The sequence below is a fragment of the Labeo rohita genome, chromosome 21 (assembly GCF_022985175.1).
Source record: "Labeo rohita strain BAU-BD-2019 chromosome 21, IGBB_LRoh.1.0, whole genome shotgun sequence".
In the NCBI taxonomy this organism is placed as follows: domain Eukaryota; kingdom Metazoa; phylum Chordata; class Actinopteri; order Cypriniformes; family Cyprinidae; genus Labeo; species Labeo rohita.
In genome coordinates this window covers 14943034-14955458 of record NC_066889.1, presented here as the reverse complement: position 1 = coordinate 14955458, position 12425 = coordinate 14943034, and positions in this window count along the sequence as shown.

Genomic DNA, 12425 nt, shown 5'->3' with positions numbered 1-12425 from the left:
GATGTTGCGTCCCGTGGCACAAAGTTATGTCACACTGGTCTCAGTGGAGTGAGGGATGATGTTTAAGGATAGACCAGTGCAATGGCTGCTTGTGCAAGGCAAAGTATTTTTCCCTTATTAATTCTCCTTCATAATATGTCTTGACAGAGCCTCCCAAAGCTGATCCATAATGCAGTCCTGCAGAGAGCTTTGCCCAGGCTTGCCTTTTGAAGAAGTTATTGCTTTGATGTATGAGGGAACACATGAAACAGTGAGGGGAGCGAGGAGTAATTGCGTTGTGTCTACGGGGGGACAGTATTTAGCCCACACAATGACTTCAATCTCTTAGCTTCTCAGCCAAATGGACACTGCATCATACTCTGACTGCGGCAGAGGTATCTGGACAGAGCCATTCCCTTTCACGGGCCAAAGTTTAATCTCTAGATTGAGACGCGTAATAAAACTGTCGATTGTTTTGTTTCCCCTGCAAATGACGGCGCTAGTATGGCGACCGTTTCTGATGAGACGGGTGAACAGGGGGCTTTCCTTCTGATGGGGTAGTTCAGCGTGAGGTCAGGATGCTTTGTGGTCCTCATTTTTGGGTCAAAGCCTTTTCGTTTGATGGCCTGTCCACCACGGAAGTGTTGAATGCGACTTGAATGTCAATAGTGCCTACCGGTAAGGAACTACTCTGCTAAACTGCACTTGAAGAACATGAATGGAATTCTGACAGACCGCAAGAAAAAAAACAATCCTTAGAAAAACTTGCCGTTTTCTACAAGGACATTATCCAGTAAGTTTACTGACATTTCCTTTAATACTAAAACACAGCACCTGTGTAATTTCAATACGGGGGAAAAATCCTTCATATTAATGCAGTACATTGTGTGTGTGTGTAAAAGAAAAAAGCACTTTAAGAAAAACAGAGCACAAACACTATTATGATATTTTACTAAATATAATGAAAAATAATGATGAAAAGGTGTGTAGCAATGTATTACTGTGAAAATGTCATGCAGAGGTAGCATTTTAAGGCTTCACAGGTGTTCTGCTGAAGCGAATACTGTTCCAAAATGGAAGTGACTTAATTTTTTTGCCCTCTGAGAAACCTTGTTGAGCCATTTGTAAGGCAACATTATAGAAAAGTAAACCCAGAATGCAATGCAGTGAGCTCAGTGAAAAATCCAATATGGTAGACAAGGTAAAAATGCTGATTATAAATTGCATTTTCAATGCAAAATTACTGCCTGATCTCATAATGAAAACGTACTTGTGGGAACTTTTTCCCACAAGAATACATAGGAAGACACAAAATACATAGTTTTCAATCGTTTCCAACAGAAATGAACACTAGAGGTGGTAAAAAAATAAAAATTGAGAAATTGTAATCGTTTTCGTACACGGTTATGATTAGAGCGAAACGTACATGGCGGTATACATTTTACATCTTGCAAAAAAGGTTTCCACAGGTACGTTTTCGTAATGAGATCAGGTCGCAATTAGCATATTGGAACAAAAATGTTAAATGCAAACTAAAAGCAAAATTATTAATTACAAATTGATTGAAAATATTGTTTGCATAGCAAAATGCTAACAACAAACTGCATACAGTATTGATTAAGAATTGGTCAAATATGAGCCATTTCACCTAGTACTTGCGTACTGTGTGTTTAAGGCATATTATTATTAAAAATAGTGAAGGGAATAGTGAAGTACTCCAAGAAACTGATTAATGAGCAATGTGAAAATGCCTGCTTGTCATGTTTGCAGCCACTCTGCAAACAGGCCTGAATGAGTCAGACTGGTGGAAATGGAAGGGCTAATTACAAACAACTCACCAGCTCAGACATTATCACTTTCGGTCATGTCTGAATCAAAATGAACTTGAAATGATAATTTGTGGGTGAGACTATTTATAACAAGAACTCCAGTTGGTTGCTTATATTAGGCTAATACTGGTCCTAAAAGGTGACTATTAATTATAAACAAGTTTATAGTAATAAATAAAAACTACAAAAAATACACTTACTGATTATTATTTGTGAAGCAATGTCTAAAAGTGTGTGTCTGAGACAGATTTTGCCTACATTGTGTAGCAAAACAAATATGCATATGTAAAAGGATTTTAGGAAAGCTTCACACAGAGACATTCCTCTGATGTTCCCCTTCAGCCTTAGAGAAGAAAAGCAAGGTCTGTGCCCAATTTCTACCCAGTGTCATAACACTGTGTGTGTGTGTGTTTGTGCTCACTGGCTTCACAATCTGCCCAGGCAGGAGAGAGAGCGTTAAAAGATCTCCAAACTCCTCTATCAAAAGCAGTAGGAGTTTGTAAAGCCAATTACACTTTTCCTTTTCTAACGGTGGAACAGTACGCGGCTTTGTGGGCGATCACTTATCAAAAGTTTGAGCTGACATTAAGTGAGATAAATTTGACATTTTATATTTGCTTCAAAGTTAAACAAAGCACTTTAAACAGGCTGTATTAATTTTAATTGGCTGTGATCATGCTGACTACGCTCCAATTATGTTTAATATTCGCGCATGTACTCTTTAGCTTAGCAGCTAATTATCAAAACACTTGCTGCATTCATATTGTGTTGCTAGGCTGTGTGCCGGCAGCTGTGGATTCTTTCAGGTTGGTGTCATGGCAAAAAAAAAAAAAAAAAAAAAAAACAGAGTTTAATAGGGACCATATGCTACAAATATGAATTCATTTTTAAGAATACCTATATATAGGTTAGAGGGGAAGATAATGTAAATCGTTAACAACTAATAAGATTCAAAGGATATTAATTTAATATATATTCCAGAATCTCCTGTTTTCAACAAAATATAAAAAGAGATCACATAATGACAGTTTTAAGGGTGCTGACAGCTTACTAGGCCTGGGTAGAAATTATTTTAATTGATTCTCATTTTTATGAATCTATTGATTCTTAAATCTCAAGAACTGATTAGTCTAGCCTGTTTTCAGTTAATAAACCGAACATTGTAGCGCACCTCCCATCCAATAAATTGTGATAAGTTTTGTGCTTTATGTTTATATGAAACAAAGTGTCAGATTTCAAATTCTGTCCATTTTATTACAGAATTCAAACAATAAATGCCGTTTAAGGTCCCACAAATTCTTTGGTTTTCCAGCAATTTTTTGTATTTGAACCTTTTCCAACTATCACTGTATGATTTTGAGATCTATCTTTTCACACTGAGGACAACTGAGGGACTCATATGCAACTATTACAGAAAGTTCAAACGCTCACTGATGCTCCAGAAGGAAACACAATGCATTAAGGGCTAGGGGTGAAAGCTTTCTGAATTGTAAAATCAGAGGCAGTACTAAATTATAAAAAAAATATTATATTTAGGCAAAATAAGAAAAATGCACACATCTTCATTCTGTTCAAAAGTTTTCACCCCCTGGCTCTTAATGCATGGTTTTTCCTTCTGGAGCATCAGTGAGCATTTAAATCTTCTGTAATAGTTGCATACGAGTCCCTCAGTTGTCCTCTGTGTGAAAAGATGGATCTCAAAATCATAGTCATTGTTGGAAAGGGTTCAAATACACAAACATGCTGGGAAAAACCAAAGAACTTGTGGCACCTGAAGGATTTTTTCTAAAGAACAGGAGGCCGTTTAACTGTTCAGGACAAACAAGGGACTCATGATCAACTATTACTAAACAAAATCACGTTGTGAATCATTTAGGTAAGAAGAATTAAGAATCAAGGGGATGTAAACTTTATTTTTATAAATTCAACTATTATTTTCCCCTAAAACATCTTTTATGTGAAATCTCTTATTCAGGTCAATATTAAATAAACAATAACATGTATTTTGTATAATCCCTTTTATTTTGGTAAAATAACTAACATTTTTAATAATTCTGAAAGGGGGAATGAAAACTTTTGACGTCAACTGTAAATGGATACAAAACAGCTTTTTAGACATACAGGCCTAGCTATACAAAAATAAAGATTCGTGATGGGAACACGTTGATGCCTTAGGAGTCACTGCAACATTTTCTGTCAAACAGAAACCCTAAAATCATCAGCAGCACATATTATCCAGCTCGGGGCAATATGTTAAAACACAATTAGCTCAGGCAGAACAAAAACTTTCTGATAAGAAGCTCCCAGCACAGGTTTTTTTTTTTCTTCTTGTTGTTGTAAATCTTCATTGACTGAGCATCTAGGGTACGTAGAGATTAAACTCACTACGCCACAGTGAGTATTAGCAGCCGAAGCTTAAGCAACCGGTTGGCAGTGAAGTGTTTATCACTCGCCAGATTTAATTAAATAAAGAGAGCACGGCTCTCACGACCTGCACGGCATAATTGGATGAGCGCTTTGCGTGCTCTGAGGTTACCAACTTGTGACTATCTCACAAAGAAGATGACACGATGCAGAGCTAGTTTAGGCCATTTCCCTCTCCGAGCATCAGTGGTCCCTTCTTACCTCTTGTTTCATCAGCCAGCTCTGCTGCAGTGGACCTGGGCACCCCTCAGTGGCTCCATCTGTGACATGCCTGTCAGTCTAACCTCGAATCAATGCGAGTCACCAGCCAACCAGAGGGAGCCGCTGATAATTTAAAGCCGCAATGTGCTGTCACCAAGACAACCATGTAAAAAAAAAAAAAAGCTAAATATGATATGGGACGGCAAACTCTGGCGCTGTCTGTCAAAGTCGAGGTGTATAGAATGGTGAAAATTGGCATCTTTGAAACACGATTGAATGAATGCACAACGGGGAACCATTGGAGAAAGCCGTGCCCTGTTAAAATTCAACAATATTAGACACTCTCTGCTCGGCGGAGCAAAGAAAAACAGCCTTATATGGTTATGGAAATTTTGTGAAATTGGAGGGAAACAAGCCCGCCTCGCCATAAGCTGAGGATTGATTCGGCTTTGTGTTCTTCATCTCGAGCAGGCCTGAGTCTCATGCAAAGTTGAAGCCAAATAGCGGTAAGAAATGAAGGTAATAACCACTGCGCTTCAAAACGCGCTTTCCATTTTAGTGAGTTTTGAGGAGCTTATGGTGAAATTCGTAATCAGCCTCAAATCTAGCTTGAAGAGAAAAAGAAATCTAATTTGATAAGGAGGTAATGAAGCCTCACGGTAATTATCCAAGATAACCTATTTGTGGCACTGGTTGAGCAGTGATGAAAATTCTATTTAACATAGTTGGCTGATTTCTCTATTTTGATCAGTGCGAATCAAGAGACGGTGTGCTTTATAACCCTTGCCAATTTACTTTGAACTCCCCAAGATGCCAGGGATCATTACTTTAAGGATCCTCAAACACCCTCCTGTTACTAGGTAATTCAAAGCAAGAGGTTTGAAGTCTCGGCTGATAACTTGGGCATTGTAGTCAAGGTGCTGAAGTATTGTTGTTGAGCATGCATATGAAATAGGCACTTCAGAGTGGACAGAGGAGCAAATACTTCACCTGCGCGGCCAGGGCTGTTATTTTCCTCTGATTTCAGCTTGCTTGCTACAAAAAAAGCCGCAGAATCACAAGAAACGGACTACCTTTTCAGTCTGTGAAGCCAAAGTGGAAAAACAGCAGCATTTCTGCTTTCGCTCGACTTTTGCAAACACAAATAGCAAGCATCCACGTTAATTCGATAACTTGCACATTAAGAGCTCCAGTTCAATGAGCGCTTAGTGATTTTGGAAGTGTTCGGTTGCCATAGAGCTACACTACCACCTTCGCCGCCAATAAACCTGCACCAATCTCTGTTGTTGAATGAACAGAGCTGGTTATTAGAAGTGACATGATTAATTAAACAAACATAAATTAAAACATTACGAATCCATCAGATGAAAGCGACGGGATGTAATTAACTGCACAAGTTAAACTGAATACTGGTTGCAATGTATTCTGTTGGCAGGGAAACGTATAATATTGTATTGGAAAGACATTGTCCATTACTCTCTATTCTCTAAAGACTGAATTACCATCTCAAATATGAGCAGCAAAGAGAACCTTGACTGTTGTATTAGCTCACTACATAAACCCTTAATCCTCATCATTGGAGAATTAGTTTAGTTGTAAAATAAAGAGCATCTTTCCCACTAAGCAGGGATTTGGTATTCGACAGTTTCTGAATGTTCTGAATGGCTCTTAGCTTAGAATCTTGCTTAGAATACCTGCACCAGTTGTTTTTATTTCACCCCAGAACAAGTGTATTCACTACCGAGTCCATTTAAATACTATAAGGCACTAAATATCCTTCAGTTTTCTCAGACATGCCAGGCTAGGGAAGCTATTTTGCAAAGCTACTTCTTCAATGAAAATATTTTCATTCACACCGATTCAACTGGTGTTATCTTTTAAATACACAGTGCCTTGCAAAAGTATTCAAACCCCTTCATTTTTCATGTTTTTTGTAAGCCTTATATTAAACTGCATTAAATAACTTTCTTTTTTCACGTCAATCTACACTTCATACACTATGACAAAGTAAAAAACATGTTTGTAACAACTTCGCAAATTTATTAGAAAAAAAAAACAAAACAAAAAAACAATGATTCCATTGCATAAGTATTTACTTGAAATTTAGTTCAGGTGCATTCATATCACTTGTAGATGTTATTACAATTCAATTGAATGGGTATAGAAAGGAACACTTCTTAATAACAGGTCTAACAGCAGAAAATGCATAGAGCAAAAGCCAAGCCCTGAGGTCAAAAGAACTGCCTGTAGGGATCAGGGACAGGATTGCATCAAGCCACACATCTGGAGAAGAGCTCAGAAAAAATTCTGCTGCAATAAAGGTTCACAGAAGCTTGTCGTCTCCATTATCCATAAGGTTCATCCTCCAAAAGGACAATGGCCCTAAGCACCTAAGAGTGGCTTATAGACAACTCTGTGAATGTCCTTGAGTGTCCCAGCCAAAGCCTGGGCTTGAACCCAGTCAAACATTTCTGGAGAAACCTGAAAATCTCTGCCAGACCCCATCCAAGCTGACAGAACTTGAGAGGTGAAGCAGTGAGGTGAAGAATGGCAGATAATTGCCAAATGCAGATGTGCAAAGCTTGTCGCATCATACCCAAAAAAAGACTTGAGGTTGTAAACGTTAGGGATGTCACAATACTCAATATAATATCGAACCGTTCAGTACGACATCCACGGTTCAATATGCGCTTGTGAATTGCGGTTTATCAGTTTTGCATTTAAGTAATTTCCTTGTTTTATTTCTCTCGAAATTTGCTGTGTGTGCCCGTGATTTCACATGCTGAGATGAGGAAACGCCTCCGTTTATATTTGAAAAAGCAACACGCAGAGCATCTTTCTAATTAAATGCACTGATAAGCCTTTCTAAACTTGTTGTCCAACAAAAAAGAACATTCTAACTTATTTTTACTTCACAGCGTCAGTCTAGTGTATGAAATAACTTTTCATTTTGTGATCGAATGTGGCCTTCTTAACATAGAATGAGGCAGACAATATATTCTATACTGTATGTCGATTAGTAATGGCTTACAAATATACTTAATTATTATGAAAATACCCGAGATGGCTTAAAGAACACAGATAAACCATATATTATTGCAGACGAGTGTTTTGTCCTTACATTTCATCATTTAAAATGTTTAACGTTATATCTTGTTCTTATTCAGTCACAGCAATAGCGATGCCTTTATCCATATTAGAGATTTCCTGTCTGGAACGTCATCAGTGTTATCTCTTTGACGCATATGTGGATTTTCTGCACGAAGGCTCCCTCTGGCATCCAGTATGAATGAAACCCATCCTATTTTCATAAAAATCTGAAAAAATAATTCCTCTTTCAAAAGAAATATTAAGGAGACATATAATAATACACACGTTTTCCAGTGTACAAATGTTTATAGGAGTATTTTGTTGTTAATTAGATGAAAAAAAAAAATAATAAATAAAAAATAAAAAACACACAATGACGTGGCAAGCTTTTAGAACCGAACCAAACCGAAAACCGTGGTTAAAAACCAAGGTACGTATTGAACTGTGGACTAACTCTATTATTGCATCCCTAGTAAAAGTGCTTCAACTAAGTATCGCATTAAGGGTATGAATACTTATGCAATGTACTCATTTCAGTTAAGTTTTAATAAATTTGCAAATTTGTCACAAATCTCGTTTTGCTTTGTCATTTTGGTGTGTGAAATGTAAATTGATGTGGAAAACAAAGTTATTTAAAGCAGTTTAACATAAGGCTGAATCATAAAACATGAAAAAAATGAATACTTACGCAAGGCACTGTATATCCGTCAGACTGCATACAGTGCTGTTCAAAAGTTTAAGGTCAGAAGGTTATTGAAAGAAATTAATACAGTTACTCATCAGTGACAAATTAAATTAATCATAAGTGACATTAAAGACTTTTACAATTTAAATAAATTCTGTTCTTTTAAACTTTCTATTTGTAAAAACACTTAAAAAAAATAAATAAAATAAATCATGGTTACCACAAGAAAATATTACGTTTTAAACATTGACATTAATAATAAATTTTTAATAATAAAATAATAAAAAATATGTATATAATAATAATAATATTTTACACTATTTTAGTCATTACTGTAGTTTTTAATCAGATAAATGGAGATATTTATTTAGCTTACATAATATAAAGGTAAAATAAGAAAAATGACAAAAGTTTTTGGCAAAAGTATCTTGTTACGACACTATTTTTAAAGCATCCGAGTTACTGTCAAACTACTGACAACTAGTTTAGTCGCATGGCTACTTTTAGATAGTCATTCTCCAACACTGAAGACACCTTTAACTAGTTTCCCCCCCATGAAACCTATCAGTCCTCCAAGAATGAAGCCCAAAGAGCTCTGATATTACTTTCTAGGTGTTAAAATGTAAAAGCATGTCCCGTTTCAACAGAGTATATTAGAGATGGTCCATAAAGGAGGCGGCGTTTCCCCCCTTGAGGATTTTCTTTTTAATCCATTTCTCTTTTGTAAATGGACTGATGAAGTGGAGTCCCTCCACCTGCCAGTGTGTCATGACTGACTGGTCATGTGTCACAGTTAGAGCCAGCTCAAACACACTCACCCAGCAGCATATCTCTAATAGCAACCAGCTGTCTGCTCTGTGCAAAGAGAAATATTGACAGAAGTGTCTGCTGGAAAAGTATGCCCGTCTTATTATCTGCCCGTTGGCAGGAGCTGAAGAGTCTTGTGGCTCGCGGAAAGCTTCATTGCCCATATTTGTTGAGCTAACAAATCTGGAAGCTCAGTTAGTGCAGGATTCAGTGGAGCCACTATTGTCTGTCATATTTCTGTGGCTAGCCCTGATAGCATACAGCTAGGCTGGCTAGGGAGCAGAGAAGAGATTGGATCACAACAGAAAGCCAAGTCCCTTCACAAACCTGGATCCCCCTGGCAGAAAATGCCCGACCAATAGTCCAGTTTGTGTTTATTTGTTTGCATTTAATCATTCGAATGAAAGCTCCCCGGGCGACGTGAGCGAAATACCAAGAGCGGCTTTCAAAGTAGCCACACTTTCACGGAGCCGAATGCCTCCGTACCTTTTGATTTGGGTTGGAGGCTGTTAGCGCTTGCCAAATTTAGCCCGGCCGGCTTGTTTGGTTGCTAAATGAATGCACGAACATGCGCCGTCTTCGCCCCGGCAGGAGCGCGTGATGTGGAGTGTGCTGTTCTGACATGGAGCGGGAGTCTACCTGTTATTTTCACTATATTAATATTCAGCACAGCTTGTTGCTCTAGTGCAGGCAGCCAGTCAGAATGACAATGTAATTGGGGAAATATGGGGATTTTGGAAAGCGGCTAGAACAAAGTAATTCCGAACTGACAACTTTGAGGAAGATCAAGGTGTGTTTCCTTGTTTTGGCAAGGTTCAAAAAACAATCGCGCATTTAGAGTTTCCATTTTATATCAGTTTAGCGAGAATTACAGTGCTTGCCTGACTAAACATCTTAGACAAGGGGGTGTTTTGTCACAGCTGTTTGAGAAACTGATCTGAACCTCTTGACAAGACAAACAAATATCAAAACAGGGTTTTGTGCCGTGCGTGACAGGCACGTTTGCGCGAGACGACAAATGACAGCGCGCTCCTTCTCGGCGTCGCCGTGCGAGACTGTGATTGTGCATAACAATGCGCGCGAAAGGAATCGTAATAAAGAGGCGAGTTAACGCCGGAGAAGATGAAAGAGAGAGACCGCTCGTTTAATGTCAACCGAAGGAGAGGCAGACGTATGGATGATTGAATTCTGCCATTACTGCATCTGGTCATGCTTGATTTCAAATAATGACAGCAGGTGCTTGGATATCAGCAGGATATATCTGCTGTTTGCAGTCTGTCAGTAGACGGAGGTGGAAGACGGTGACGAGAGCCAAACCTGGACGACAGGCTGCTGTCCGCAGTCAAGCCTTTTAACACGTGACAGTCAGGGCAATGACATGCGGGAGAACACGTTCAAACGGCCATTTGACAGAAAAAAAAAAAAAAAAAAAAAAAAAAAATCGCCCATTGTCTTTTCATACAAGTAGGAAACTCTAGGACAACAGCAATTGCTGCCTGTAGAGCATTTTCTATTCAAATATTAACTGAGATCTTATAGTCAACATGTTTCCAAAATCTTAATGTGATATTAATATCATATGCGTTTTTAAAATATTAAAATGTATTAATAAAATATGATCTAATATAATAAATAAAATATGATCGAAAATATGTACCTCTAATGAACTTGGTAAATGATGAAAACATTTTTTTTCCTTCAGTTAAAGGAGAAGACCACTTCCAGAACAACAATTTTCAAATAATTTTCAAATAATTCAAGATGTTCATGTCTTTCTGTCTTCAGTTGTAAAGAAATTATGGTTTCTGAGGAAAGCATTTCAGGATTTTTCTTCATGTAATGGACTTCAATTGTGCCCACGATTTTGAACTTGCAAAATGTAGTTTAAATGCAGCTTCAAAGGGCTCTAAACGATCCCAGCCAAGGAAGAAGGGTCTTAGCTAGCAAAACAATCAGTCATTTTTCGAAAAATAAAAATATGTATACTTTAAGTACAAAAGCTTGTGTAGCACAGGGTCTGGGATACGCGTCCAGGGGTCGTTCTTGAACGATTAGTTCATTTTGAACGAATCTTTAATGTGACTCGGTAAGAACGAGTCATCTCGGGGAGTGATTTGTTCAGTCGTTCAGTCGCACATGCACAACATCCTATTAGGTTCTGTACTGGAATTAGTTCAACTGTTTCGAGTCTTCGGGTTTTGAGTCATTCGTTCATCTTATGGGGCTGTCACGTGATGCTGATTTTGCTAAAATGAATGGAATGACTCGAAAAAAGATTCGTTCATTTTGCTGAATGAGACTCAAAGCTCCGAGTCGGTAAAATGACCCAAACTTCCCATTACTACTACGAATCACGTCTTTGAATCACCACAAGTTCATCGTCTGTGTACTCCAACTCAAAAAGGTAGAGTATGTCGAAAAACTCCATCTTATTTTCTCCTATAACTTCAGAATCGTTCAACATCGTTGTACCTTTTTGTTTGTAAACAGCGTTTGACTTACTTGCACTTTCTTAGTCTTTGCGCATTCGCTTTGTAAACTCTGGGTCTGTAGTTCCGCCTACGTTCCGTGTGACCTTTTGATGTTATTCAATATTACGTGAACGCGCATCCCAAAGCCTGTGCTACACAAGCTTTTGTGCTTAAGTACACAAATTTTTATTTTCTGAAAAAAAAAAAAAAAAAAAATGACAGATCGTTTCGCTAGATAAGACCCTTCTTCTTTGGCTGGGATCATTTAGAGCCTTTTAAAGCGACATTTAAACTACATTTTGGAAGTTCAAAATCGAGGCACCAATAAAGTCCATTATATGAAGAAAAATCCTGAAATGCTTTCCTCAAAAACCATAATTTCTTCATGACTGAAGACTAAAGAAAGACATGAACATCTTGGATGACAAGGGGGTGAGTAAATTATCTGTGAATTGTTGTTCTGGAAGTGGACTTCTCCTTTAATGTAGTTACCTTTTTTAAAGCTGTGCAACTCTGTAAAAAGTGTGGGTTTTTAAAAGAAGTTCACTTCCAGAACAAAAATGTACAGATAATTTACTCACCCCCTTGTCATCCAAGACGTTCATGTCTTTCTTTTTTCCTTCAGTTGTAAAGAAATTATGTTTTTTGAGGAAAACTTTTCAGGATTTCTCTTCATATAGTGGACTTCTATGGTGCCCGTGATTTTTAATTTCCAAAATGCAGCTTTAAAGGGCTCGAAATGATCCCAGCTGAGGAATAAGGGTCTTATCTAGCAAAACGATATGTCATTTTCTAAAAGAGCATTTGACCTTGTTTGCATGTTCACTTTGTAAACACTGGGTCGGTACTTCGGCAGCGATGCAGGATGATTTTGAAGTTGGAGGAGAAAATGAGATGGGAGATTTTCGACCTACCCTAACTGTCTTGAACACCCGTTTA